Here is a 6,990-nt window from a genome sequence, read left to right as displayed (position 1 = left end):
TTACAGCTTTACATTTTTATTTTTAACAATACAAATTTAAAAATAAATCTTAAGGGAAACAAATAATTTATGGCCTATGTTGAGTGATGCATTATTTTTTTTTTACAGTCAAATTGATCGATTGAAAAAACGTATTATACTATATTTTATGTCGTAAACTCTTTGAAATGGTGTTTATATACACCATTTCAACTCGTTAGATAAACCAAATATCAAATCACACATTATAGATATCCTCTATGTATTTTCTATGATATATCTTGGTTTATTGTCACATAAGTATGCGTAAAATCTGCAAATAACTAATATAATAAGTTATTGTGATGAATGAAATTTGGATTATTTTATCTTTTTATTCATAGATGCGCAAGCTAGATTTAATGGTAAGTTTCTTTTCATTACTTTTCTAAGTGATATTTTGAGTGAGAGAGAAATACGTGTATTGTCTTTGGGGGATGAGAGAGGGGCCAAAAATATTTCAGTTTAAATGTGAGAAAGCAGCATAACAAGCCTCGACAGTTAATGAGCCTTAGACTTAATTATAATCATCAATGACAACAAAATACTGGTTATTTTTTTGTTTTGTTTTTATTTTTGGCTGATTTCATTAACATTGATTGAGGTAAAAATACAAAGTAAAGACATATTTTTATAAAGTACTTAACTGCCAAATATAAAACTCTTGTTTACTTCATATAATATTTCTAGATTTGAACATTTTTATCCAGGTTTTCTGTAATTTTATTGTGATTGAAAATATTTAAACATTTCAGTCGCTATCCAAGGCATCGGATTTCTCTGCGAAATAAACGATGCCGCTAATGCAGTAAATTGTCTTCGATGTGCAAGACTACTGGATGACCAGTCTGCGTGCGAGGCTGAATCGAATGGAATTGATCCTATCTGTACATTTGACACAACGGAGGGATTGTGTAGAAGAGGCACCGGACCATAATCTGAGAAGATTCATTATTTACCTGTTGAAAAGGATTTAAGGCTAAAAAGTACATGTTGTTCTTGTCATTTATTTATAACATGAAGCCAAAATCTAATATGAAAATATTTGAAGGAAGATTATCTGTCTGTCTTTACGAGGGTCACCTGGATTTTCCACAAACTTATCACCAAATGATTGGGGTGAAAGGGTTAATTAACTAAATTTTCTAAACCCAAAAAACATCACAGGAGACAGTCTTAAAAATGAAGCTGTTTAGTGTTGATTGTTCGTCGTAAAAGTGATCATTAACAGCAAATTGAAGGCAAATGACTAAAACAGGTCCTTTAACCTAGATTTTAATTTGTAGACAATATACGGATTCCGTATAACATGGTCTAGTATAGTGAAAGGCGACATAAAACCCAATCAAGTTTAAGCCATCGAAAATAGCCTGTTTATGATGTTGACACGCACACAAACATAACGCTTGAAAATAATTCTATGTGACCAAGAATAGACTGAAATCTAAAAATTGCCATTTATTATTTTGTTTTCAAATGGTCATGCCCCAAAACTAGATATAACCTATAAATCTCAATACTGTAGAGACATAACCAAGTTCTAAACAATATATGGAGTATTCATTAGAGCCAAATGATGTCTTGCATAATAATATTTCCTTGTTCAGGTCAGAAATCTCTGTGAATGATACTCACAGAATGATTACTGAGATGCGCCTCCTCTTCCATAAAAAAGGGCGCGACATCTTGTAACTATATGTGCATGGAGATGTTCAGTCAAACTACTGCCCTCGAGCTCAAAAGACGGAGTCCCGAAGAAACTTTCCCATCTTACCTGTTCTCAGCGACCTCAAGTCTATGTCTGCTCCCGGGCATATACGTGTACAAGAAGGCGAGGACGAAACAGCAGTAGGACCCTTTGCACGTCACGACTCCATATCATGCAACTGAAGTGAACTCTGGTTGCTGAATTAGTCGTGAAACTTCCGGTTTAAACCTATATTTTAGCCCCCCCCCCTTCCAATACCTGCCACCCTGTTGTGTTTTTCTAAGGAAGGTGAAATATTTTCCCCTTTTTATTCGAAAGAAACATTACAATCTTGTAGCTGAGGTTAGAAGGAATCCAAAGGTACGGAACCGACCAAGGTCTGCGAATGAAATATTTCTAGACCCTCCTTAATTTGTATACATTCTAAAAAATATTGAACTTGATGAGTCCGTAGTAAAATACATTTGGTTTATGCATCTTAGCTTTTAAACATTTTGTCGAAGACTGTCTAAAATTGGTCGTACTTTAAACAGAGATACATATACCTTAAAAAAGAATTAAATACAACCAATATTTTTTGATTTTTTTTTTATGCGATGGTAAATCACATATCAATTGTTTCCATTTCTCGCAGAGCATATTTGATTACAGATCGACTTGAACCGTTATTTGCTAACTTTGTACAATCTCCCATGTGAATACACCAGACCCATGCAAACAAATCATGTGCATCATTCCGTTCTCGATACAATAAACGTCCTTCTTTGACGCAAGGTGGCGCTTTGCACTGCATGTAAGCTACTTGCTTTGGAACCCTAGTTTGGTGTCTAGATTTCAACCCATTGGATGCAATATGCCGAAATCTTTTATGGTAAAAAATTCTAGGCGATGGAACCCAACAAGAGGTTTTGAAAGCGAGACAGAGACTCACGACACATCTTTAAGTGGTAAGTTCAACTTAAATTTTTTTGAACGATTTTAAATATTGTTTTCATGCACATAGTCCATCGTAAGCATAGAATACCGGTATAACTTTTTATTTATTTACATTTTTTACGCCCAGAAATTTTAAAGTTTTTTGGGGGGAAGGAATATTAAATGAAAAAAAGTTATGTACATCGCATAATTATTATCATTTTTTATGAAAGGATCGCAAAAAATATCTTTATAACTATCATTATTATTTTCAATATTTCATTCCAAAGTTTTAAAATAGAACAAAAGGTATTACAAAGTAATATTAAGACTGATAGATTTTTTAAAGAATGTCCAAACGATTTCTTCTACATTCCTTTGTAAATGTCATTGAAGATTTAATATATTTGGAAATGATACCTAAATGTGCAATAGAAATTAACAATTTCATGAGAGAAATAAAGTGTTCATATCTTTCTTCGTGTCCCGATTGTTCCATCGCTAACAAACTTTTTTAAAACACTAAAATTGGCACCCCAACCCAAGACGTTCGCCTTACTAGCAATCTGATGTTCTTACAAAGATTTTTTTTTTATTTTTTATCAAATTTGAACTTTAAAATTTACGTGCATGTAAATTTTTATCCACGCAATTGTCATATACACAACAGAAAAAAAAACTATCATGGTCCGTCAATTCAATTGCAAAGTCTTTTCATGTAATTTTTTGCTCGAGTTTCCACCAAAACACTTGAAAGCAGTATCTTAATCCAAACCATAAGATATTGTTATTATTTTTTACGAAGACTTCATTAAAAATATATTTTATTCACTGTAAACGTTATTTGTCATTAAAAAAAAAAATCCATATAATCTCAGTGCTTTTCCATCCTTTTCCTACAAATGCAATGGATATATACTTCTTTGTAGCTGACCCTTTTTTGAGAGGAGGTTGGGTGGGGTTAAACCATATGAGATTGTATAGCTTTGGAAAGTACATTAAAATAAGAAAGAAATGCAAAGCTTTTTAAAAACGTCGGTGTGAAATCTGTGATTTCAGACCCTCTAGTTCAGTGCGCCATTAAATCTGCCTCTGGATCCTGATCCAATTGTTGCTGCATAAAATAAAATGATCATCGCAAGAGAGTAAGTGAAGTTTATGAAATATTTACGAAAGTTATAGACATCTCGAAGCATCGATGCAGTTTACTTATCAATAAATAAATCATATGTTCTTGGAAATTTACACAAATGTAACACTCTCGTGTTTCTTTGCGACCTGTAAATCATCGATCAGTATTTGATTTTTTTTTTTCAAAACATCCATCTATATTCTTTGTAAGGTTAAGAGGGACTCGTGGGACTCCCTGGTTTAAACTTGCCCCTTTTGGTACTTTGTATAGTGTCCCGGCACCACCCAAAAGAAATTAAGATTTGACGTTCGAGATAGGGAAATTATATTTTTGTGCTTGCTAAGCTACTTTTAATAGTATAATAGAATCCTCCACCCACCTTACCCGAATTTCGATTATTTCGATATATATAGACATGTATTTTGGTCTCTTGTCTAATTTGTGCAAACTATAGCTAAGACTATGCCCCAATCAGGGGCGTAGTATCAGGGGGGGCCAGGCCCCCCACTTTTTCTACCGACATTACCTTTACTATAGAAAATGTTTACTGAAAGGAAGGTTGGCCCCCCCCCCACATGTCAGCAAAGGGTAGTGTTATAAGAAAATTAATCCCAAAAAGTTTGAATTGAAAGATAGTTGGTCTTGAAAAAAGTTAGCCACTAACCCCCCCCCCCCCCCCCCCCTTTAACCCCCACGAAATAGGATTTTCGACTTCGGGCAAAAATTTTTTTTTTTTTTTTTTTTTTTTTTTTTTTTTTTTTTGCTTGTCAACTTTTTCTGGTAAGTAAAAAAAAATTTTCTCAGGTTGGCCCCCCCACTTCCAAAAACGATGCTACGCGCCTGCCAATGCTGTGTATACTTTATATAGATAAAATAATTTTCATTATTCCAGTAGTTTCACATTAGACGCCAGACTCTCTCTCTCTCTCAACTTTAGTTTTTCATTTAATATTAATTAAGGACCGACATTACCTTTACTATAGAAAATGTTTACTGAAAGGAAGGTTGGCCCCCCCCCCACATGTCAGCAAAGGGTAGTGTTATAAGAAAATTAATCCCAAAAAGTTTGAATTGAAAGATAGTTGGTCTTGAAAAAAGTTTAGCCACTAACCCCCCCCCCCACCCCCCACGATGAAGCTTATTTCAACTTATATTATACGATGTAACATAACTTGGGGCAGTTTACGCTTGATAAACCGCGAAGCGGTTTATAAAAAAGAGTAAACTGCCCCAAGTTTTGTTATATCGTATAAAATAAGTTGAAATAAGCTTCATTCCTTATAATTTAATTTCAGTGTAGGTAATGAGACAATTTTTTCTTCAGAATAAAGTCTCACAATGGTTAAATTTTAAAAGTAACGTCAAGTGGAGTAATACGTTTTTTGACGTGTTACAAGTAAAATTAAATTATATCAGATCAACATTTTTTTCAGTCTCATACGCTATTGGATTTTTATTTTATAGGTTTAATTTGTGACAATTTATGATAAATATTATGGGGCATATTGTTTTATGTCATGGCGGCCTCGTGTAGATCACTCGATCAGTGGAAAAGATGTGTAAGCTAATATGCCAATTAAACTGTTCGAGTCCCCCCCCCCCTTCCCTTTTTTGGCAATTAAAGATTCATGATTACTCCGTGTCAAATGTTATTGTTATTTGACGATTTATTTTTTATTTATTATTTGAAAATATTCACTTTTAAACCGCACTTTCCAAATCTCCTCCGGTGATCATTTTTACTAATGATGTTAAGTGGGGCAGAACGGATTGATGATGTTAATTGAAGCAGAGCGGACTTCTCGAATAATTCTACCTGCTCACAACATTTCGTTGCAAAACAAATTACCCATCATGCAATTTGAAATACAATCTGAAACAACAAATCTGCAATTACTAGAGGCTCCCCTAAGAACGGCTCGTCGGGAAGTTATTTCTGAATAAAACATTATCCCTTTCTTTTTTCACATATGAATTATTGCGTTTGTTAATATTTAATTTATATAGTGTAGTTTCCTGTTCGCTTCAATGGCAAGTTTTCTCGACTGATCTCCCCCTGGAGAATGTGAAAAGTCATGACACAATCTGTTTATCTCTCAGGGATTTTCATAAATCACTTGTTAGGACTGTTTTGCTGTGACCAATCCGAGGCGACTATGAATATTTGTTTTTTCATCATTTTTTTTAAAACAACCAGCATATACTGTTTGGGTTTTTTTTGTTTTTTTTTAGAAATAAATTCTTTTTGTAAGAGTTGATAAACCAAACGACAGCTGATACAAGTGACTGACTTCCAAAGGGAAACTTATTGTTTATATTTCTAACTTTGAAATTGACAGGATGATAGAAAACAATAAAACATACAAATGTTATATGTAGGAAATAGATATGTAATAAAACAAAGTACAGACATGTAATTGCTTGACTACATTTTTTATAAAGAGAAAAGGATTTGTATTTCCCTAAGGTTATTTTTTTGTAATTTCATAATGCAAAGCGAATTTATTTCGACAGTTGCTGAAGAGAGACAAACCGTTTACTTTCATGGTGTCATTTCGTCTTTTTTGCCTATTGATAACCCGGAAAGTCACATTGTAGTGAATCCTTTTGTCTCTCTGTCCAAGATTGGGATGACTGTAAAAATATAATACAAGGAAACACTTTTAAAAATAATTCTATTTATATTGGTTAAAGATATTTAATGAATGGTGCTGTCACGTGTACCTAAAATATATACAAAAGTCTTTTAAATTGCCTGTCTCTCTGTATCAAACTTGAAACAAATTACGATTGTAAAATGATACTAAATTCTTCTCATTGAAAACTGAACAAAAGGTAAGTGTTTCAAATCCAGTAGCAACTATTTTATTTCATTATTATAAAAAGATATATATATATATATATATATAGAGAGAGAGAGAGAGAGAGAGAGAGAGAGAGAGAGAGAGAGAGAGAGAGAGAGAGAGAGAGAGATCCCGTTTCTCCAGCGACTTCTTCCTTGTCTAAATACCACCACCCACCCCCCCTCCCCAAGTGTGAAAAATCAGCTACAGATCTGTAGGTCATTGCTAGTAAAAAAAGGATGCATTTAGACCAATGATCTACAGATCCACAGCCAGGTGAACAAATTACTCCTTTACATCATAGGCGTCGGAAACGGGGGGGGGGGGGGGGGGGGGGGCCCCTACTTTTTTTGCAAAGATAGACATGATATAGG

The 6,990-nt window shown here is 33.8% G+C and overlaps 1 long non-coding RNA gene across 1 annotated transcript; it reads left to right on the top strand.

Annotated features, from left to right (window-relative positions):
* The first annotated feature begins 233 nt into the window (after positions 1–233).
* On the top strand, positions 234–1,072 carry LOC134243161 (uncharacterized). The gene is made up of 2 exons (XR_009986985.1): positions 234–383; positions 774–1,072. It is a non-coding gene; the product is annotated as an uncharacterized LOC134243161 (long non-coding RNA).
* The last annotated feature ends 5,918 nt before the right edge of the window (positions 1,073–6,990 follow it).

The sequence above is a fragment of the Saccostrea cucullata genome, unplaced genomic scaffold (assembly GCF_032062105.1).
Source record: "Saccostrea cucullata isolate Sc308-1 unplaced genomic scaffold, CSIRO_AGI_Scuc_v1 ctg2871, whole genome shotgun sequence".
Classification (NCBI taxonomy): domain Eukaryota; kingdom Metazoa; phylum Mollusca; class Bivalvia; order Ostreida; family Ostreidae; genus Saccostrea; species Saccostrea cuccullata.
The sequence above is the reverse complement of the archived record's forward strand: the minus strand, read 5'-3'. Positions and strand labels throughout refer to the sequence as shown.